This window comes from Ornithorhynchus anatinus, chromosome 14, assembly GCF_004115215.2.
Source record: "Ornithorhynchus anatinus isolate Pmale09 chromosome 14, mOrnAna1.pri.v4, whole genome shotgun sequence".
NCBI lineage: Eukaryota > Metazoa > Chordata > Mammalia > Monotremata > Ornithorhynchidae > Ornithorhynchus > Ornithorhynchus anatinus.
In genome coordinates, this window is record NC_041741.1 from 6073694 (window position 1) to 6097795 (window position 24102).

General features: G+C 43.2%; 1 long non-coding RNA gene across 1 annotated transcript in view; it reads right to left on the reverse strand.

Moving 5' to 3' along the window:
* The window catches only part of LOC120638794, a 285479-nt gene that overhangs the window by 204371 nt on the left and 57006 nt on the right, over positions 1-24102 (reverse strand). The window contains exon 6 of the long non-coding RNA XR_005660742.1: positions 953-1104. This is a non-coding gene — a long non-coding RNA (uncharacterized LOC120638794). The remainder of the gene's footprint in view (positions 1-952; positions 1105-24102) is intronic.

Below are 24102 nucleotides of genomic sequence, written 5' to 3' on the forward strand. Positions count from 1 at the left end.
GTCTGGTGCTCTTTCCACTAGACCATACGGCCACCCCAATCAACCATTCCAAAGAATTAAATTGTTCTCTTTTTGCCTCTAAGAAAGAAAAAAAAGCACATCGTCAAGAGGACTTGCAGCTTTATTAACAATTTAATCAGGTTGGCCAGAAGTTGGGAAAAGCCATATGTCAGTTGAGTACATTCAGGGCATTCAAACTGCCATCATCATCATCACCTAATACTACAGACCACTGCAACACAGAGCTTAGGAACATAAGATAGAAATAAAAGATGTCAGCTCAAGCTTTGAGGGCCTGGGAGTCTGTGGAAAGAACACGAACCTGGTTCTAAAATACGGCCCTTCAATGGACTTCATTAAATACCTTTATAATATCTCCTACAACCAAGACCACCACCACTATTTAGAAATCTACATCCCAGCTTGGAATTGATGAAGAAAGCACCTTCCTCTTCCCTTTCCTTTCTGCACTGTGCCAACTTTTCCCTTCCCCATTTCACTGCTTTCAAACCTGTAGATGAGACATTGTGGCAGGAATAATTCCTAAAGCTTTCCATACGCACCATTTTTGACAAGTGTATTGTCTCAGGAAACCACCACAACATATCTACACTCACGCTTTCAACTCAAAACACAAACCTTTTGACCAGCCTCAAGAACAACAGGTCAAGAGACCTTAGAAACATCCTTCTTTTTTTTTGCATCACCAAGAATCTGTTTGTACAGCTTCAACTTCTGTACTTCTCCCAGATGAGGACTAAACTCTTGAGGGAAGACATTCATTCACTTTCTGCACTCCCCCCTAAAACCTCCATCTTGCTTTTCTAGCATTACTCAGTTTCACCAAAGAGAAGCCACTTGACAACTAACAGCTTACTTGAGCAATTAATGGGGCCGATATAATGAACATATTCCGAAGGTGACAGAGTGTCTGTTACCTATAATAACTCACCAGTTTCCTCTTCAAGCATCTGCCATTTTAAGCCATGCATTTCTCAATCGTTTCCTGCTTTCAGCAATCTTAATTGGAGGATGCCTTCATGTTGAGTATACAACTCATTTTCCTAAACGTATTTTGATCATTTTACTCTATCCCCACCATCCCTATGGAAAAAGAAAATAAAACGATGAGAAAATGAAGAATTTGGTATAACATTCTTCTCCCAGCACTCCACCCTTCACTATTTCACTAAGTCCAATAGCAACAGCATTCATAGCTAACAATAGCAAACACATTCAATCACATTTTTGACCACTTTCATTCAATAGTATTTATTGAGCACTTACTATGTGCAGAGCACTGTACTAAGCCCTTGGAATGAACAAGTCGGCAACAGATAGACAGTCCCTGCCGTTTGACGGGCTTACAGTCTAATCGGGGGAGACAGACAGACAAGAACAATGGCAATAAATTGTAATAATAAATATTCAATAGTATTTATTGAGCGCTTACTATGTGCAGAGCACTGTACTAAGCGCTTGGAATGAACAAGTCGGCAACAGATAGAGACAGTCCCTGCCGTTTGACGGGCTTACAGTCTAATCAGCACTTACTGTGTATAGGGCACTGTACCAAGCTCTTGGGAGAGTACAATATAACATAGTTGGTAGACACGTTCCTGACACTAGCCATCAACATAATAATAGCAATAATGGTATTTGTTAAGTGCTTACTATGTGCTAAGTACTGTTCTAAGAGCTGGGGTAAATAGAAAGTAATCAGGTTGGACAGAGTCCCTGTCCCACATGGGGCTCAGGGCCTTAATTCCCATTTTACAGATGAGGTAACTGAGGCACAGAGAAGTGAAGTGATTTGCCCAAGATCACACAGCAGAGAAGTGGCAGAGCCGGGATTAGAACCAATGTCCGATGACTCTCAAGGCCGTGCCCCTTCCTTTGAGCCATGCTGCTTCGATGTATTCGGACTGTTAATTCTGGTGGTAGAAGGCCCGAGTTTTTCAAAAGTAGCTGCAGAATTGTCCTTCATGCCACCCTGTTTCCTTCGGCCACGCTATTAGTGGGAGCATTCCAAAAAGTTTAAAACCAAATTTATAGAAAATCCTTTTCCTTACTAACTCAATAAAATTATTTCTTAATGGATCCAGCCCAGAAATACATGCAGCATCAACCCTCTAATCATTTGCAAGCTTCTTTTGTGATTTCCCAAGTGCTTGGTACAGTCTGCTGACTCAGTAGAAGCTCAATAAATACCTTTACAATGACTACTCATTAATATAGTCTTCATGAGGTAGTGGGGTACAGTGCCTCAAAAGGCATAAGACATTTAAAATTGGACTTTGAGCAGATTTTGTAACCTACCCCCTTTTTCTGTCTCGTGCTTAGTGATGTTTTCTGTGAGAGCTGTATCAGTCAAGGTAACTGTCTTTATGGGTGAGCTCTGCAGTGCTTGATTCTGTTTACAAAAGTCAGTTTTAAGATATTTTCACAGATGGTGTAATCAGTGGGAACACCGTTAAATTTAGTGTTGGATGGCTGAACTTCAAGGAGCTTTATTAAATCGTCATGGTGGGATCGTGATTAAAGTGAAGGGAAATATGGCATTACTTTATATAAAATGAAAAGAGAATGTTGAAGTGGTCACTATATTGAATCTCATGGCTTAGAACAAGTCTTTTTTTTTAAAAAAAAAAAACCCAAACAGCAGCTATTCATGAAAATGGGCTCTTAAAATCTTCATAAAATATACACATTTTAAGGCTGTACTATTTTGAGCTATTCACGCTATCTTTTCTTCAGACCAAAGGTACCCAAATTAGTTTCCACTGATACATAGGAATTCTTGAGAAGTTTGTTGTTTGACAAGTTCACAAAATTTGATTTGATAAACTATATAGCCACCCAAACCTGTAATGTACATCTGGTTTCAGTGAGAATTTACTATCAAAAGATCACCAAGGTAAAAGAGCATATGAGATGGGGTTTCCAACAGCAGGTAAAAGGCTTTTATTCCAGTTTTATTATGGCAGAAACATTGATTTTACTTTTGTATCTGCATTTCAGAGAGCACAGAATCACAGAAAATACTCTCCTGGGGAGGTGGGGGTTAAAAAGTCAGTCTCTCTCGCTTATCTTAATAGGAGGCAGCTGCAACACTCAGAAGAATAAATGTTTTGGGAAAATTGGACTTGCTACTTTTGTATGTGATGTTCATCTCTCCTAAGGGACATTTTTCAAATGAGTAGGAGTAGAAATAAATTGACTATTCATTTAACTTGCGATGTTAGGGTGAGAGGGTTGGGAGTTTGAGACACGGAAACATAGAAGTGCAGAATTCAAGGGTGATGGGATTCTTCAAAAGTCATCTATTTCTCTGCTTCTAGCTGGACTTAAATTCTCTGAACCTAGAGAAATGATTTCCTGACCTCCAGCATAATAATAATAATTGTGGTGATTGTTAAGTGCTTACTATGTGCCAAGCATGGACCCAAGCACTGAGGTAGATACACGACACCTACGTCACTCCCAGGACAGTTGATGATTATGAACTGCTTCTCAGAGCCAGCGAAGTGCCCTGGCCTGATAAATAGTCCTAGGACCAGGGCTGAAAGTAAGTCAGAAGCAGCTTAATCTCAGCTCAGGCATAAGGAGAAGGCTCAGAATGGGTTTTTGGGGGTCTGATGTCCCTGGCTACAAAGAGGCCCAGCCCTGCTTCTGCCATTTTATCCCATCCCAACGCCCTGAGCCATGGGCCCAGGATTTTCTTCAGTGGCTGGCTGGCTATTCCTGGCCCATCTCCTCCTGTTCCCATCTCATTCATCCATTCATTCATTCAATCCTATTTACTGAGTGCTGACTTTGTGCAGAGAACTGTACTAAGCGCTTGGAAGAATACGATATAACAGTAAACAGAAAGATTCCCTGCCCACCACGAGTTTACAGTGTAGATGTGGAGACACACATTAATGGAAATATACAAATTACAGATATGTACATAAGTGCTGTGGGGCTGGGAGAGGGGCGATGAATTAAAGCCTGCTGGCCTTCCAGGTCAGGAGTGGTAGTGGGAAGCCACCAGATTTCTGAAGAGAATTTTTTTTTTCAAGTTTCCAGCACTGTTGAGAAAGAACAGACCAACGCCCTCACTAGCCACTCCTGACAAAACTCCACTAAGCAAATACCTCCGTGAGCTACCCAGAATTGAATGCAGTCACTGACATCCCTGTTACCAGAGTAGCACATTGACCAATGAAACAGGGGGAGACCAGAAGGCAGAGAGATTAATCTGAGAGACTGAAAGAGTGTGGTATCACCATGGTATCAAGTTCAGACCCAATTAATTCAGCAGTCGTGCATCATCCAACCCTCTCTTTGGCAAAAATTCCCGGACCCACCTCAGACAGGAACCCACTGGTGGTTTATGCAACACCACTAACGTTTGTTCATCATTGCCTGCCGTGCTCCCACTGGGGCAGAGGCGGCAAGAAGCGAGTAGCTGGGGAGGGGGTGCGGGTTGAGCATTTTAGCTAGGAAGCCCATCTCCAGCCAAAGTGACCCAGACCTGTGCCGACGCCGAGCCCTAGTGCCACAAACCGGAAGACGGTTGCTTCCTGCCGGTGATTTCACGACCCATTCTCGGGACTCCTTCTGACCCCGTGCAACACACGAGACAACCTTGGCAGAAATCTTCAACCACAGTGGCGGAGCCAAGAGGCTATCCCCAACCCCGCGGTGAGGTGTGGGGTGGAATGTACTGAGGGAGAGGACCTACAGCTTTTGTGTCCCACCTGATTATCATGACTCTACCCCCAGGACTTCACAAAGTGCCTGGAACATGCCACGTGCCTTACATCAAAACCTTTTCGACCAAAGCAACAACTTTAAGCGAAGGTTAGTAATGTGGTAAGTGAAAACCTCTTTTCTTTATGTGTTATCATTTGCCAACCCACAGGATATGACATATCACTACACATTCTCAAATCAATGGCATTTATTGAGAGCCCACCACGTGCAGAGCACTGTCTGAGCGGTTGGGGGAGTACGATACGACAAACTTGGTAGGACACATTCCCTGTCCCTATTGAGCTTACAGTCTAGGGGGCAAGCACACAGTCTAGAAGTAAGGCATTTAAAATATGTATAAATATATTTTCATAGATTATGGTAGATACCAGAAATAATCGTCTCAGCTTCTCAAAAAACACACAAATTGCAAATTATTGAGGCACTCCACAGCCTGGACAAGGCCAGATCAATTTAATTATAAATTCAGCTCGAGGGAAGACAAGAATCAGAAGACCAACGAACCCAATCGCTGGCATAATTAACACCTAAAGATGTCTTCATGGCCTACTAAAGTTATTTATTTCAACCTCGAAGGATACAATTTATATGATATCCTGAATTTCACCTTTGTACCTGAAGACTTTTTAAAATTTACTACACGGAAAAGATTGTTAATTCTACTCCTTGATAGGAAACCGATAATATCACTTTATTACCCTGTCTCCTATTACTTTGTGGCTGAACTCTACTTTTGAAAGCGTTGCACGAGAAACTTATATGGCATAGGATGATATTTCACTTAATTATTTTTCACTAAACAAATCCCAGTTTGGTGCCTTTTCTTTCTTGACCTCTCTCTCCTTTCTCATCTTTGTAACTAACACTGGTCTAACTACAGTTTATCGTAATTTTAATAAGATCAAAATTGGACTCCACTCCAAAGGCAATATACTTCAATTGCTTTGGACCTGAGAGAGGGTGGAGAAGAGACATAATTAGGATAAAGTGTCTCCTTTCACTCAAGGTGAATTATGCCTTTCAAAAGTACATTTTATTAAGACCCTCTGCCTCCCACTCTCTATTGGATCACATAAGCATTATACACCTTCGGTAACATTAACTTAGTCGTGTATACCAGAATAATACACCTTTTAAATCTCCGTGTAATAGTTGGGAATTGATAGAAACTGTCATCTTTTAGAAAAGGAGGGTCATGACCTTTTGAAAATGAAATCTAACTAATCTAACTAAGAATGGAAGGCTGATCCTGCAATCCTTCAAAAGTGATAGAGCAAGAATATAAATCCAGTTGACCAGGGAGAAGTGATCGTCGTGATGGATTGGAACCAAAAGAGGGTGAAATATCGAGACAACTCTCCAATAAAAATTATTTTAAAAATTACCCTCAGTCCTCTCAAACTTTCCATAGAATTCATCATCTCAAAAACCAGAACATTCTGGGCACACTCAATACTGGCTGGTGTTGTTTACGCAGAGGCCTCCATTTAAAGCATCATCACTCTTTAACTTGTAAAAGATACGCCAGCTTTCAAAGACCCTGATTCAGCACCACAAAAATTCCAGTGGAATAATATTCCTCACTTCTCAGGCACCACCCTTTCATTAAAGTAAGCATGGTTTTGTTTATTATTCACCTTCACTCCTTAATTGATCCCCCACAGGAAATGGACAGTTCCTGGGGGCAACTGCTACTAAATCACAATTTTTTCATGTGAATAGTTTACCTAGGAAAACTAATTTGGACCAAATATAATGGAGTATCCACATTTCTGCAGAGTAAAAAATACTGCACTCAAAGTGATGTCAAAGGTCACGCATTCATGAATAGGGTGTCAAAAGCTCAACTCTTTTCATTTATTCAAGTTTTGTTTACTGACTAATTCCATTGTGCAGATAATTAGACTAATCATTTGGGAGAGCAACAGAAGTAAGAGATACGGTCCCTATCTTCATGAAAGCCTAAATTTCACATCCAATCCCAGAGTGCACTGGAGACTGCTGTCATGATGGGACCTAGAATGAATCCAACCAAGATTCATGAGAAGCAGCATGGCCTTGTGGACAAAGCACAGGCCTAGGAGCCAGAAGACCTGGGTGCCAATTATAGCTAGTCTATTTGCCTGCTGTGTTACCTTGCGCAAGTCACTTCACTTCTCTGTGCTTCAGTTTCCTCAAATGCAAAAGGGGGATTCAATACCTGTTCTCCCTCCTAGACTGTGCGCCCCATGTGGGACAGAGACTCTATCTGACCTGATTACCTTGTGCCTACCCCAGGGCTTAGAACAGTGCTTGAAACTTAACAAATATCATTAAAAAAAATTAATTTCCTCAAACCCTTCAATTAATGAGGTATGCTGAAGCAGCTAAGCTATCCTCAAAACCTTCTTTCTGCTACGCCTGAGGAATCTATCACAGGTAATAAAAGTTAAGCCACATGCGAATACAAATCACTTTAAAATCAGAATTCTTAATCCATTTCTCCACAGGAGGCAAAGAGATTATTGTTATCTCTGCATGTAATGGATAACATTTGTGTTAACTCTGAAAGGGCTGAAATTATCTCTGTAATCTTCATTTTATAGTTGTCACCTCTGCAGTTGAAAAACAAAAGAAAAGAGTGAAATAAGAACATGCAAATCCCATTATTTATTACCCAATGACAACATATGACTAAGAAAACTTTTATCAGCCATGTGTTTTGAAGAATTTGGCCAAGGGCAAAATTCCCCAAACCCCAAAATAAGGATCCAAAAGTTATCAGAAAACTTTAGCTTCAAAGCAGCTTTTCTTTTCCTAAATGTAATAAGCCAATACTTAAATGGGGTCTTCTTTCTGTCTATGGATTTGTTCTATTTAATGAGCACCTAAAGGAATGAAATAAAATGTCAGGAGATTGCTTCCACTATCCACCAGAATCCTAAAATGGGGCCAATTGCTGAAGCCCTAACTCTTTTTTCCTCTTCTTCTTTTTTGTAAACAATTTTAGTGCCAATCTTCCCCACTAGACTGTAGGCATATGAAAGGCAGGGATCGGCTCGACTAACTCCACTGAACTGTACAACCTCCAAACCATCTAGTACAGTAACCCCCACACTCTGAACACTCAATAAATACCACTGGCTTACTGACTGATTGAAAATAAAGTGTATCAGCATTATCAATATGAAGACATTGTTGTGCTACCTGGACAACAGTTGAAGCATTGGGCATTGTTCAACTCCATCCTGTAATACAATTTCATTTGTACTAACTGCCAACAAGTGAAAAATTGGACAAACACAAAACTTTTTAATTCCCCATCTGCCTGGAAGCTGCCCCGAGGATTTAATACAGTAATGGCTATAGGAGGTCTTCACATCACGGAATGTAATTCACACTATAATTTAAATTCAACATCGCATCACCGATACTCTTCTATGCAAATCCTCTAGAAGAACACTATGTAAGTCAAAATATTTTCAGAAGTCACAACGCACTGAAAATTCACAGAAAAAGCTTTGTTTGCAACTGGCACCTTTCATTTGAGAAGGAGATTTACAATCCCCAGGCCCAAAGGGGCTGAAGTCATCACAGTCACTTGATAAGATTATCTAAAATCATAAGAAACAACCCTAATTAAATCTATAAGGATTCAGTTTCAGAAACATTCTAGGTAAGTTTCAATAATGAAAATGTCTGTTCAGAGGAAGATGACTTGAAGTTCACCGTGGGAAGTCAGACTAGAAAGAAAATAAAGATTTTTCTAATGGTGAGTGACTTCTCTGTCAGCTTTTTTTTTCCCTATCACTTAAAGGTGGCAGAGAATCAAGAGTCCTGGCCAGCATCCGAGTCTGTTGGAATTTTATGGATTAGCTACTGTCAGAGGAAACTCTCGAACATCCTCTGCTCTGGTACGAAACAGAGAACGAGACAACTGCGGAATCTGTCACTTGTCTCTGTGTATAATTGCACCCAAGGGTGTGGGAGCCTTCTTTACACATGACACCCCCTCTCAGTGATGCCTGCATACAACAAGCTTGCAGTCTACTTCAAGGGATCGAGGTTCTAATCCTGGATCCACCATTTGCCTTCGGGGTGATCTGAGGTAAGCCACTTGACTTCCCTGTGCCTCAGTTTCCTTAGGAAAAAATGGCATTAAGATATTTGCTCTCCTTTGACTGCAAACCCTGGGAGGGTTAGGGACAGCATTCAATCTGTTTCTGCCCCAGTTCTTCGCACCATGAAAATGCTAACAAATGCCATTATCGTTATTATTACTAATACTAGGCTTCCGCCTCAGCTTCATCAATCTTGCCAATCAACCAAATTTATTGAGCCCTACTGGTGCAGAGCACTGTATTAAGCACTTGGGGGGAGTATACTGGAGTACTGTACGTGATCCCTGCTCTCAAGGAGCTTGCAATCACAGATTGTGCCTACCAACTCTGTTGAACTGCATGCTCTCAAGCGCTTAGTGAAGTTCTCTGAACATAGTAAAGTGCTCAGCAGATTCCAGGGATTGACTTATAAGTAACAGAAAGAAGACAGTAAAATGACACTAAGGTACCTGCCAGATCTTGACAGGGCATGGAGCAGCCTGAGGAAATCCGTTCGATCAATCAATCATGTTTGAGCACTTACTGTGTGCACAGCACTGTACTAAGCACTTGGGAGAGCACATAGAACAGAATTGGTAGACGCACTGCCTGCCTACAGTGAGCTTACAGTCTAGAGGGATGAGCTTGTTCCTGTATCACAGAAGAGCGGGATGGTGGACCAAGGGGGCTTGGGCCTGAGGTCTCTGGGCTAGGTGGCCACATTCTGGAGATGCCATCTTGAAGTGGGTGTGGATCAAATGCTGCCCTGTTTCCCAGGCAGGGTCTGGAAGAGGGCACAACTGGGAGTGGTAATAATGGTATTTACTAAGACCATACTGGGAAAAAATTCAGGTGTGAGAAGGAAACGTGGTCTCTGGACTCCAAAGGGCTCTCACAACCTAAGGAATCACCACCAAGGCAAGGCCACGTCTCAGCTTGCTGTGTTCCGAGGCAGCACTTGCTCACCGAATTGGGCTAAATGGACACTGCTCCAGACATGTGTGTGTTACCCATCTTGTGCGAGACATACGCAATTAAAGTTCTGCGTACTGAAAAGATTTCCCTAAAAACCTGAAATCTATCGCTGAGAGTTTACACCCAAAGAAAGCAAAACCAAGGTATATTTCAATGCAAAACCTCAAATGTGCCTATTTTGCCATGGTGCAACAATTTTCAATTCACTTACGGGAAAATGGCAAACAGACAAGTTTGTTGAATATTTTGGGATTGTGCACGAGGCCTCAGACTTGGGAGACAATTCAGATTGTAGGGGATGGAGAAGAGAGCTGTACCTATAAGCTGCAGCACCTGAACCCTACGATGACCCCAGCCCCCAAACTCCTCCCCCGGTCCCAACACACACACTTTCATTCATTCATTCATTCAGTAGTATTTATTGAGCGCTTAATAGGTGCAGAGCACTGTACTAAGCACTTGGAATGTACAAATCGGCAACAGATAGAGACAGTGCCTGCCCACTGACGGGCTTACAGTCTCTTTCCACTGTCAGATTTGGCCAGAGGCAAGAGGAGGCAAGCAATGCTGAGAAGGGGCCTGATTATTTTTTTCCCCTAAAATAATATGGCCAGCCTACTTTCATTCCTTTCATCATATCCTTAAGACATCCTTCTTTTTCAAAACTCAGTAACGAATCATACTAGTTGGGGTATTTGTTAAGTGCTCACTATATGCCAAGCATTGTACTACGTACCTCACATGAAAGTGCCTGCCTCCTTGGGCACACAGTTCAGGGAGAAGGGAGAACTGTAAATTAGTGATTCAGTACATGCTTTCCCCCCTAGATTATGAGTCCCATGTGGGACAAGAACTGGGTCCGACTTGATTAACGTGTTGCTACCCTAGCACTTAGCACAGTGCTTGGCACATAGTAAATGCTTAACAAATACTGTTAAAAAGGTTATCAAATCCCCAATTCAGAGATGAGGAAACAGTCACAGAGAGTGACTTGCCCAAAGCCACACAGCAGAAAAGAGGCAGAGGACTCCATGTTCCTACTTTCTAATAAGAGATGTTTTGAAAAGTATGATGTGACCATGACGAATGGCCAAATATTCGACTATCTTTTTTGAACAGATATATTTTCTCCAACCTCATGAAGTTGGTGTTATATTTTACTCTATCTTACCCTCTTCATCTGACATAGCTTAGTTGGGTTTTTTTCCCCCCCTGAGTTTGTTTGTACCTAATTATCCTTTATAAGAATGCTATCTCTTTAGATGAGCCAATGTTTCTGTTACTCTGGAATCATGCAAATTGCTCTTTGGTGCACCCTCTCTAAAACAATAAGGTTGCTATAAAAATTGCACATATCTGGAGGATCAGTGGTAGCATAATTAGTGATATGACTATTCCTGAGTTTGGGTTGGTAATAATTAGGCATGCACGAAAATGCTAAAGGCTGATAATGTGAATGATTAAGCAATAATAGGGTGGAAGAGAAAGGAAGGGGTTGGGGAGAATCCACTGGTTACTGTAGGCTGTATGTAGAACAAAATTTCTTTTTGGCTGATGTAGAAAATCTTGTAAATACTGGGAAATTAACCAGACAATGGTATTTATAGAGCACGTATGGTGGACAGAGTGCTGCACTTAAGAATTTGGGATGGTACGAGAGGCCAGATATGATCCCTGCCTTCAAGGAGCTTAAAATCTAGTAGCGAATGTGTGAACTGTTGAAAAGTATTCACTTCACTAAGAACAAGGGAAGGTTAATGAGCCTGAAACCAGCACCTGGACACCTTTTCGTGGTAGTTGTTAAACTCTTAGTAAGTGGCGAGCGCTGTACTAAGCACTGGAGTAGAAACAAGATGATCAGGTTGGACAAAGTCCCTATCCCACAAGGTTCTCATAGTGTAATAATAACTGTGATGTACCAGTTAAGCGGCAGAGCTGGGATTAGAACGCAGGTCTTCTGACTCCCAGGCCCATGCTCTTTTCACTAAGCCACACTGTCTTTCAGTCTAGGTAGGAGGGAGTAGGATTTAATCATTTTACAGTCGAAGAAACTGAGGCACAGAAGAATGAAAGGACTTGTCCAAAGGCACATAGCAAACAAGTGGCAGAGCCACTATAAGAACCCAGGTCCTCTGATGCCCAGGCTTCTGGTATATCCTCTGGGCCATAAGGCTTCCCTGTTGGAAACCTGGAGAGGGGAAAGAAAAGTGGAGAGAAGCGAGGGAGAGCGAATAAAGGCAATGATGGAGAAGTGACGGCCGGCTGAAGGGAAAAGGAAGTGAGGTCTGACTATAAGCTCTTTGTGGGCAAGGATTGTGTCTACCAACTGTATTATACTCCCAAGTTCTTAGAACAGTGCTCAGTACAGTAAGAGCTCAATAAATAACACTCCATGATTGGTCTGAAAGGCTTGAGGTAATGAGGGAAGAGAAATAGAGAAGGACGATGAGAGAACAGGAAGGACAGACGAAAGAAAGAAAATGAGAAGAATAAGGTAGATGGGGGGGAAGAGCATACTCTTTTCTCTTATGAAATCTCTATTACAGTCTTTAGAAAGGCTTCAGTAGGAGTTTTAGGCCCCAGAGGATTAAAGATCTCTCTCTCTCTCTCTCTGCAAAAACCTCAAAAGGAGTGACTTGCCCACCTCGCCCACTGCCACATCTGCAGTTTACCTCCTTTTCTTCCCCCCTCTTCTCCCTTCTATCCTCTCGCCCGCCTACAGAGGGGTCCCTGTGGTACAGCATCAGCACTAGCCTGAGTTCACATCTGCCACAAATGCTTCGCGTGCACTTCACCAGGTGTTCCAAGCCCTGCCTGCTCCTTGGTCCACGCTCCAGTGAGAACGTAACAGAGAGGAAAGAGAGAGAGGGAGTGATGCTGTACTAACCATCAAAGCTATCATCAATTCTTCTACACGGGCTATCGTGTTTCGGGGCTCGTCTTTCTGCCCGATGGGAGGCTCCATCTTTGTTCTATCTCCCCTCTAGTCTGTAAACTCGCTGTAGCAGGGAACATGTCCACAAACTCTGTTGTAATGTAACTCTCCAAGCACATTTTACAGCGCTCGGTCCATACTAAATAAATGCCACTGATTGATAACAGGAACCAAAAGGGGGCTGAGAGAGTAAAGAGAGCCCATTGTTGGGCAGGGATTGTCTCTATCTGTTGCCAAATTGTACATTCCAGGTCCCCAGTACAGTGCTCTGCACACAGTAAGTGCTCAACAAATACGATTGAATGAATGAATAAAATACTGGCAACAGGACTGGGCGGTTGAAATAGCGTAATCTCAAAGGCCAAGGAGACCCTGAAAAGAGGAAGCATTAGAAGAGAAGGGAAAGGTGTTTTTCTTCGGGCTGAACTCTTCTCAGGAATTTTTCGGCTCTCAAAACCAAGCCAGTTTCAGGAGGATAATCTCTTTCAGAGTGGGGCTTGTGGCAGGTCTCTATCTAGAAGAGTAGCTCAGATGAAACCCAGAAAGCTCCTTTTAGGCATCACTGTCTGACCCCTGCTTTCTCATACTTCTAGTTTTATTAGCTGTCTTTATCATTCATCTCCTACCTCCCCTTCAATTTTTCTTCCTTCCATCTTCATTTTCTTCTCTCCATAGTTCTTTTTTATTCTTTTCCTTCTTACCCACTCAACTCACATAGAGGCAAACATTTGGTGGACTCTCCCCTTTGCTCTTGCTGGTTACTGAAGGTAAGTGAGTTGTACTACTCAATTGGATTGGGGATAGGTGGGATCTTGAAGACCTTTTTACTGCAGGGTATTTCTTACTCATTTTTCTCACCTAAAATTTAGAATCTACAGTAGTTTTTTTCTCATTGGTGGGAATTTCATGGAATTTAAATCCGTCAGGAAAAAGATGCCTATTCGTCATTATAAAACATAGGTCATGCTTGCGGACTAAAATGTCATCTTCTGGTTACGCAAATAAGAACCAATTTAGAGAAGATACAAATAACCTCAATTTTATCAAGCAAAACAAATATTTTGGGCTCTTTGTGCTTCATTAAGTAACACTTAAGCACTTGGAATTGTTAAGCGCTTTTTTCCAATTAGTTACTTTTAAGAGGTCCTTTTTTCCCATTGGAAGCGAAGTGTAACAGAACATCCTATTATCATCTAATGTACTATATTAAGCACCCTGTTTTTGTCTCCACGTTGCCATTTGACAGAACTCTTTCTGGATGTAAAACAGACACAGAACACTTTTTGCGGCCAGCTCTGTCCCTCAAAGCAGCTGGGAGCAGCGTAAAGCCATTTTGGGAGAGCGTGACTCTTTTTGGTCTGCGTACAGAATTTGGAGTCTGCAGGGCCTTTGTGGCATCATTGCAGGGTGTGGGTGCGGATGCAGAGAGTTTTATGGTGGCTCTAGCTCAAGGGCACTGCCCTCCCACCCCTTTTACTACTCACCGCTGATCATCTCAGTCTAGCTGGCTGCTTCAACTCAACTGTTATTGTTATACTGTACTCTCCCCCAAGCCCTTAGCAGAGTGCTCTGCATACAGTAAGCGCTCAATTAATACAACTGACTGACCATCCTAGATCTTGGTGTCCAACCAAGGGAAGCTTCACGCAAATAAGCTTGCTTTTCTCCACCTTCCAGCATGGCCTACTGGACAGAGCAGGGGCCTGGGAGTCCAAAGGACCTGGGTTCTAATCCAGGCTCCACCACTTATCTGCTGTGTGACCTTGGGCAAGTCACTTCACTTCTCTGTGCCTCAGTTATCTATAAAATGGGGATTAAGACTGTGAGCCCCACGTGGGACAGAGACTGTGTCCAACCTGATGATCTAGTATTCAACCCAGCACGTAGAACAATCCTTGACACAAAGCACGTGCTTAACAAATGCCATCGTTATTATTATTACTCCAACATCCCTTAGCTGCATTATGGTGGCAGTCACCAAGCACTGTCAAGTCAAGCTTAGCTATAAATTTTACGCCTTCATTATCCCAATAATTTGCGTTTGGAGACCAGTCGGGGATCACCTATCAAGTTACCAATGGACATTTTGGGGGGTTGTGGGGTTTTTATGGTATTGGTTAAGCGCTTACTACATGCAAGGTTGGTATAGATACAAGATAATCAGGTTGGGACAAAGCCCCTGACCCTTGTGCGGCTCACAGTCTTAATCCCCATTTTACAGGTGAGGTAAAAAGCCCAGAGAAGTTAAGTGACTTGCCCAAGGTCATACGCAGACAAGTGGAGGAGCTGGGACTAGAACCCAGATCCTTCTGACCCTCAGGCCAGTGCTCTCTCCTCTAAGCCATGCTGCTTCTTGCTTCTTTCACAACATATGGAGAAGTGTGTCAGAGGCAACCTGAGATCTCGCCAACTGATGAAAACTAAGATTTACATTTTTCAAAAAATAACCCTCACTTAAGCTGGAGGAGGATGGAGCTCTTCCCAATCTAAATTCTTTGTGTAATGGATGTGCAACACTCACAGGTAGTTGCATTATTTAAACATCAGGATGTAAATATCAGGTGTAGGGGAAGACTGATTTTCTCCCTGCAATGGAATGAGGAGATTATTTAATTGTGCTGTGTAAAAAGCACTGCCATCCCCATTTCCCTCAGACAGTAGCATGGAGCTGATTGAAAAGTAAGTCACGCTGATAAAATGAGAACTGAGGCAGGCTGAATCCTGAGATAAGAGAGTTGGTTGTCTAATTTCACCGAGACTGATTACTTGTAACTATTTGCGATGCCCCATTTTGCTCTGATGTGAAAAGGCAGTTCTAATTGCCATCGGGATCAATCAGTCAGAGGTGAATAAGGGGCCAAGTCCATCGTAGTCCAACAGGGTCTCTAGAGGAAGATGACTCTGATGGACTGAACTCCACAAGAGTGCCTCCAACAAACAGAATCTATAGCTGGATGGAGAGTCAGACTGCCGCGCTTAAACAAATTGGCCTTCACGAACCTGTTTCTAAATGTTTTTCTGTCAGAAAAGGGTGTGCCAGGACAGCCATTAGACTGTTCTAAATTCTGCCCTTTTTGTCTGGTACTGTTTTTAAGTTGTCAAGCATACAATATAGTGATGGCACTGATGCTGTGAGATTTCTTTCATCAGTCCACATGACATAATTCTTGAAAACCCAGAAACGCTCGCTTCTTCCCAGCTGCCTGTAATCAGGAGCCCAACCGAGGTTTTCTATTACTAACACTCTCTTAAGTCTGCCCGGTATCTTCACTTTGAAAGCTGGTGTTAAACTAAGCTTATAGGAATAAACGATAAGGATACCCACGTGAAGCATGGACACCGAGACTTCTGTCCAATCATGAGGACTCAGGAACCGAGTAGCTGTGAAGGAAGTGATCGGCGGGCTAGTGGTTTCCTTCGACCCCCACGGTTTACTGCGGCTGAGGGAGCGGGTGAAATGGACAGGAGCTGGGGAAGTTCCATCAGTGGTGAAGGTTTCTGTCTGCAGAATCACCTGGGGCATTCCATGAGGTGGACAGTGCCAGGAGAGATCCTGAAAATTCCTGGCTAACATGGGTGGCCAAGATGGCGGCGGCTACCAGAGCCGCTACCCTGAGAACCACACAGCATTTCAGACACTAACCGAGCTCTCTGCGTGACCATGTCAACTGAGATTAGTACCCTGGGGGCATCTGGGGCCACCACTGCTATGGTTCTACTAGGCCCAGAGATCCCCGGGGGAGTGGCGACCATTTCCAGAAACATCTACTCCGGCTGAAGATCGCATGATCCAGAGATTCCGGAGGGAGGCTCCGAGTTCCCCGTATAGATTTTGATTTGGTCCAAAGGCCCTTAGGAGGGTTTGATTTTTCACTCCGTGTTCTCCACTGTATCCCGTCCTGCATAGCTCTGCTCACACTCTCTTGGCTTAGCCAAGGGCATTCCTGCTGGGGTAGTGAACCCCACAAATAATAATTATGATATCTGTTAAGCGCTTACAATGTGTCAGGCACTGAACTGAACGCTGCGGTGGATATACACTAATCAGGTTGGACACGGTCCCTATCCTCATTACACACTGAAGTAACTGAAGCCCAGAGAAGCAAAGTAACTTGCCCAAGGTAATGCAACAGACAAGGGCGGAGCCAGGAATTAGAACCCACGACCTCTGACTCTCAGGCCAGTGCTCTATGCACTATGCCATGCTGCTTGCCCCAAATGAGAAGTTGGGAAGAATTTTATCTATTAAATCAATTCATAGCTAAAAGGGACCTCAACACAATGTCCCAGTTACCTTAACAGGCCCCTGCAGTTGCTTAGTACAGTGCACTTCACCCAGTGGGTGTTCAATAAATACCATTTCTACAAGTAACCCAGCCCTGTCTGTGAGCTGGGGTCGGGATCTAGACCTCGTTTTCTTAGAGGAGAATCCCCTGGATCTAAAGTAGCCGAATGTCCAGATAAATATGTAAAAATATTCACCTGCACCCCCTTCGAAACATAACCACTGCATTACGGGAGAAATGCCAGTACTTGCTCAATGCAGGTACGTGACACTGATTAGCTAGTAGTATGCCATAAAGGGAAATGGGAAACCTGATCCTGTGAGAGAGGCTCCAATGAGGGAAGAATTATGAATTCTAGACCATTCTGAGAGGGTTGGAGCTTGCCAAGGAAGCCCTAGGATATCCAATAAGCGCCAACAACTTTGGGAAGAAGAGCAGTATCCTGACAGATTGAGAAGTTGTGGGGAAGGAGACCCAGACTGAAGAGGCTTGTCTTCGGCTTATAACAAAAATGACTAAGCTCTCAGATTTAATGGAGGCAGTGTGTGTGGCGGCTCAGAGGAAATCTGAAAGCAGTAAGAGTTGTGTTTTCAACCTGCTGCTTGGCATTTGTGATTTAAGGAATCGGGATTGAAAAATGTTGCCGGAATCATGGCAAACCTGGGAGATTGATTTACTTCTGACGAGCTTAACTTACGGTCTAGAAAGAAAAGCTCGAGAAAATAGTGTTACAGGAGCACAGCAAAGGCAATGGATTTCGTGTCCATTTTACTCCATCTCAGTTAGAGTCTCTCTCGTTTGGCTCATTTACGATCTCTGAGTTGCAAAGCAGGTTGGGCTTGTGAATTAAAATGAAGTGGTTGTCAAATTAGGCCTGAATTATAATGGGTTTGAGGAGAGTAGAAAGATGTTCTTAACCAGGGCCAGAATGAGCTATTTATGGAGCCAGGGTAACCCTCCTCCCCTCTGCCTTCTCTCCACCCCCATGAGCATTGACTAGAGGAGGCAGAGAGCTTGCAGCAGAAATGGTGGTGGTGGGCTGTGGGTGATACTTGAAAGAAGTGTGGCAAGAGTAGCCATCCTCAACAGAGAGGCAGCATGATATAATGGAAAGAGCCTTGGATGGGAATTTGAGACCCCCAGTTCTGACTTGCCGTGTCACCTTGGGCAAGGTATTTAACCTCTCTGTGCCTTAATCTCCTCTTCTGTAAAATGGGGATCAAACCCTCCTTTCCCTCCCTCTTAGACCGTGAGCTTAATATGGAAGAAAGATTGGGTCCAATCTCATTACCTTCACTCTACTCAGCACTCTGTGGAGAGTTTGGCACATAGGAAGAACTTAATCGCTATTAAAATTAGTATTACTTCTGTTAGAGGGGTCGGGGTAACCCAAGAAGTGTTCCCTGGCTAGCTTCTCTCCCCACATCCTAATAATAATGTTGGTATTTGTTAAGCGCTTACTATGTGCCGAGCCCTGTTCTAAGCGCTGGGGTAGACATAGGGGAATCAGGTTGTCCCACGTGGGGCTCACAGTCTTAATCCCCATTTTACAGATGAGGGAACTGAGGCGCAGAGAAGTGAAGTGACTTGCCCACAGTCACACAGCCGACAAGTGGCAGAGCTGGGATTCGAACTCATGAGCCCTGACTCCAAAGCCCGTGCTCTTTCCACTGAGCCACGCTGCTTCTTCTCCCACTCACCCTCTCTTCTCGGTCTCCTATGCACTCGGGACTGTCCCTTTTAAACACTTTGATACTTACCCACCCCAGGCCCTACAGCCTTTATCAGTGGAATTTGAGTGCTTACTGTATGTAGAGCACTTACTAAGTGCTTGGGAAGGTACAAAACAAAAGACTTCGTAGAAACATTCCCGTAGAAACATTCCCTGCCCGCAAAGACCTCACACTTCTGTACTTTCCTGATAATGTGCCACCTCCTCTATTGGTAACTTTAAAGTCTCTCACCTCCACTAGACTACAGGCGCCTCGAGGGCAAGTACCTTGTCTACCGACTCCATTGCACCGCATGCTCAGCCCACAGTAACTACTCAAAAAATACCATTTATTTGCCATACCTGCTACTGTGCCCAACAGACCCCTCCCATGGGCCTTCATCACTCCCACCTGCCCTTCCAGGCATAAATTGAAAGTAGGATATAAACTGTGGCAGATTTAGGTGGGGGGGAAGGGGGACACAGGGAAAAAAGATTAAGAAAACGAGAGGACGGGGGCTACACAATCCAGGAGCGCAAACATCCGATTCAAGGCGGACGAGATTTTCCAAGGTTAAACCCAAGGCATCCACCATTATAAAGCTCTTTTCCTACTGTTCTTTACAAGTGAGCTTTAGATTTTGAATGCCAGGATCATTTCCAGTATTCTCTCACTTCTGGATATTGCTGAAATGTTTACGTTGGCTGAAACCATTCTCCTCCCCCTTTTGAACAATCTGGCTGGCTTGAATGAGCAATTAAGGCCCCTTTCAATTTAGCTTTGGGTAATGACCTTGACTAGGCAAAATGGAAGATGTGTTAGCCCAAGAGGCCTTTCTAAAGATGTGAAATGAAAAAAATTTATTAAGTGAAGTGTTTACATAAGCCCCCTTCCTCCCCGCCCACACCAAAAAAATAAATTCAATTATTATTGGTACATAGCAACATTATTCTTTGATCATATAGCTCCCTTTATGGTGTTTGTTATCACTAATAGATTCACATTATTTGCAATAATGCACTTTATATTATTTCCTCTGGGAAAGGACACTTCCCTGAGCACTCTTCCACTTAACACTTTATTTTGATGGAACCCTTAACCAGGTTAGAGCAAGCTGGGCTAGTAAATCACCTAGAGTGGACAAAGAGTCCCCATCCACATAAGAAAGGATACTCAGAAGCAGGGTCGGATTTGGGAATTCGGGAATGACCAACAAGTCACCCACCCTAGCCAAAGCCCCATCTTCCAGTTGCTTAGAGAGGAAATGCATAACGACTTGCCTGTTGTTTTTCCTACAGAGCTATGGATCACCCATCTGTCCTTAACAGACGCCAGAATTTGGGATTGTGGTAAGACCATTCACTGACTACGATAGACACTGCTAATAAGGAAAGTGGCCCTCTCTTGTAGTCTGAATTCATTCACAACCTAAAGTGGGTCTTCAACAGCCTGAAAACATGATTCAGAACAACTTTACCGGTAAATTTTGTCTTGTCTTATGCTGTGGAGTCATCTCTGACCCACAGCGACTCCACGGACACATCTCTCCCAGAACGCCCCCCTCGCCATCTGCACAATTTCATTTCTGCCGTTGTTTAGTGTTTACCCTGTGTCTACCCCCAGCGCTTAGAACAGTGCTCTGCACACAGTAAGCACTTAACAAATACCATAATTAAATAGTGGATGGAGTACTTTAGCCAGTAATGTATGTGTTGGGGGCGTGCGGGGTGGAGAGAGTGGAGAGGGTCATTGAGCTCAGTCACATATTCAAACAAACTTTGTTTTTACTTGTGGTGCCGTGGTCCATTCCATGACCCTCACCAACAGCCCAAGGTTATGGGCCGTGTGCGACTTTCATGCCTTTCCCCAGGTCCCTGGGTTTCCTGATGGATTTCTAAAAGGCCCTAACCAGAGAAAGTCTAAGTAGTTTAACCCCGCTCTTGTCAACATTTTAGAATATTCCAGGAGCTGGGAGCTGAGGGATGAATGATCTAGCTGTTCTGCTGTTTGTCGATCGATGGTCTCTGTTCCTGTCTTGCCACTTGAGGCACTTAGTTGGTGATGAAGGAATCACTCTAGGAGTCAGACATGGCATCGCCCAAGTTCAGATATCCCAAGAATATAGCACAGGAATCGCTTTATAAAACTTGTTTGTTCTGAAGCTTTGGCAACAAAAGTGAAACACCCTGTTTCCCCAAGGACAACGAAACTCTTAATAGTAATTATGGTACTTAAGCGCTTACTACGAGCCAAGCGCTGTTCTAAGCACTGGAGTAGATACAAGTTAATCAGATTGGAGACAGTCCCTGTCCCACATGGGGCTCCCAATCTTAATCTCCATTTTACAGATGAGGCAACTGAGGCCCAGAGAAGTGAAATGATTTGCCCAAGGTCACCCAGACAAATGGCAGAGCCTGAATTAGAATCCAGATCCTTGTGACTCACAGGCCCGTGCTCTAGCCACTAAGCCACGCTGCTCCTTTTGATTCATTTTCTGCTTTTCGTTATCTTTGTGTTACTGGGCTCTCTGCCTAGGTAGTGGAATTCACTGACATACAACCCTGTTACTAATGAAGACATACTCTCACACATCTATTCTATGAAGATGATGCTCTTGTGAACTTTACTCATGTGTGTAGATGTGGCTGAAAAGATCCAGGCAAGAGATCTTTTCCACCCTAAACACAGAAACACCATCCTTTATTTTTGAGGCATCCTCCCTCTCCATCTCACAATCTATTAAAAATCTGTGATTAGAAAGAGCTAATCTTTTTCTGATGATTACACTACCTTGGTTGCCTTGCTGTAGTCTGCCGCTAGGCTGTATTATTTGAAGCTGGGTTTCAGGATATCTATCACACCTTTCCTTTGTACTCAAACAAATGGGCATTCTTGGTGAAATCTGATGATTGCTGAGAATTGTTATTAAGAATAGCATAGATTGTATTTTTCACTCTTCTCTCACCCTTATATCGTTGCAAATAATAATACAGCATTAAATGGATAATTTGAAATTGAAAATTATTTTGCAGGTTTCTAGAGGAATATCGAGAGAAGAACTGCCATTCCTTATCCGGACGAATTTTATCTGGCCATGATAACATCTGTTCTTTTTTCTGCATTATTGTTAGGACAGAAAATTGACTCCTTTCGCCTCCTGTTGATTTATTTTTTTTACCTCTGCCTAGCCCATCTCTTCCCTGAAACATTTTCCCTTATCTTTACAATTGATCTTTTTCTCATCATTATATAATTTTCCTTTGCTTTTTAAAAAGAAAGTCATAAATCCTCTTCTCTCTGCCCACTTTCTGACTGAAAAAGGAAAAGGACTGAAGACAATCTTCCAAAGAGCATCGATACATCTAAATACAGTGGCTTTACATTCCACTTTTCTGACTCCTGCTAAAGTAAGATTCGTAATGATAAACAAAGATAGATACAATGCATTGCAGAAACACTACCAGTGGATTATTAGCTATTCAAATGATAGACACTGTCTGAAAGACAATGAAGGAGTAAAATTTTGCCTTTGTACAAAAAGTAGAAACTTAAGGATGTAGAGAGAATCCACGCGGCTTAGTGGATAGTGCATGGGGCCTGGGAGTCGGAAGGACCTGGGTATTAATCCTGACTCCACCACTTGTCTGCTGTGTGACCTGGGGCAACTCACTTCATCTCTCTAAGGCCTCAGTTACCTCAACTGTAAAATGAGGACAGGGACAGGGACTGAGTCCAACTTGAATAACCTGTATATAGCCCAGAGCTAAGAACAGTTTTGGGCACGTGGTAGCCGCTTAACAAGCACCATAATTGTTATTATTATATGTTCATTGAAATGCCGAGATGCAAGGTAGGTGAAGTGGTTGTTGGAGTTTCAGAGTGAGCCTACTTTTCTAGGAAGAATGACAATTCAAGCCGATCGAGTTTTGCAGAATGCGGGTGAGATCATTGGCTTGGACTCTGTGCTCTCAGGCAACCTACCCTAGGGACCGTGCCTTAAGGAGTATATGCTTTGCAAGGGGAGGGACATACTTTTGGAAGGTTAAGAGGATATTATAGATGGCGAGGGGACTGACAAGGTCAATGCTGGATCCACCGTCTTGACCGCGCAATGGCTGCAACTGAAGACTGCCCTCTGTTTCAGTGTCACATTTGTTGTTTGCAGTATCCGGCACTTACTGTTTCACAATCCTAAATTTTGCTCACAAAGAACTACCCCATTCAAGATTATTGTACGTGATGATGGCCTGTCTACTATGTTCCGGATAATAGTCACCCAGTTGCATTTAAAATAACAATAATGAAGGTATCTGTTAAGCGCTTACTATGTGTTAAGCACTGTGCTGGAGTAGACAGCAGCTAATCAGTGCCTGACCCACAAGGACCTCACAGTCTTCATCCCAATTTTACAGATGAGGTAACTGAGGCAGAGAGAAGTTACATGACTTGCCCGAGGTCACACAGCAGTCAAGTGGCAGAGCCGGGATTAGAATCCACATCTTTCTGACTCCCAGGCCCGTGCTCTATCCGTTAGGTCATGCTGCTTCCTGAGTGGTCACAGTGTGCAGAGCACTGTACTATCTGCTTGGGGGAGTACAGCGTAACAGAGTTGGTAGATAAATTCCCTATTCATACAGAGTTTATAAGCTAGAGGGGGGAATAAGGCATCATAGCTGAAAACCGAAAATCTCGGACAACATAATAATCTCTATAGCTCCTGACTCTGAAAGTGCTCTTGACAATCAACACTTATGTGGAAGCGATCAAAATTTCATGGTTTTTCCAAGGGCTCAATAGGGTGAATGAAATTGATTTGATGAGCAAATTCATTTTTCTCCAAGTTGACTTCCTTTGGGTCTTTAAGGAAAGACTTGTAGCCTATTGTATTGTGTCACTGATTAATGACAAAACGAAGTAGAAGATTGAGGAGTTGTCCTGTGAATCCTGTCCCAAGGTGGTAGCAAACTGTCCTGCTTTGTTTTTAGTGAATTTTTGATGTGTTTCTGGCAACTACCGGCTTAAGGTATCTAGTAATTGCTTGACGTCTGATTTATCAAGGCAGGCTGATCACCATCTACTAGTCTACTTAGTGACACTTGAATTACTAAGTGTCCTTTACTCTCCATAACGATGCTACTGACGGCAGGACGGTATTCACACTGTGTCATCCCATTGCTCACACAAATCATGTTTGATATTCTCTAGGAAATTCACTTTTCTTCTCCAGGATAAATAATTCCAGCCCTTTCAACTTTTCCTCTCAACCTCCTTCTGACCCAGTATCCTCCCCAAAGCAGACATCCCTTAAGTCGTAGATTCCCAAACTGAAGTCATAATTGCTAAATCGGAGACCC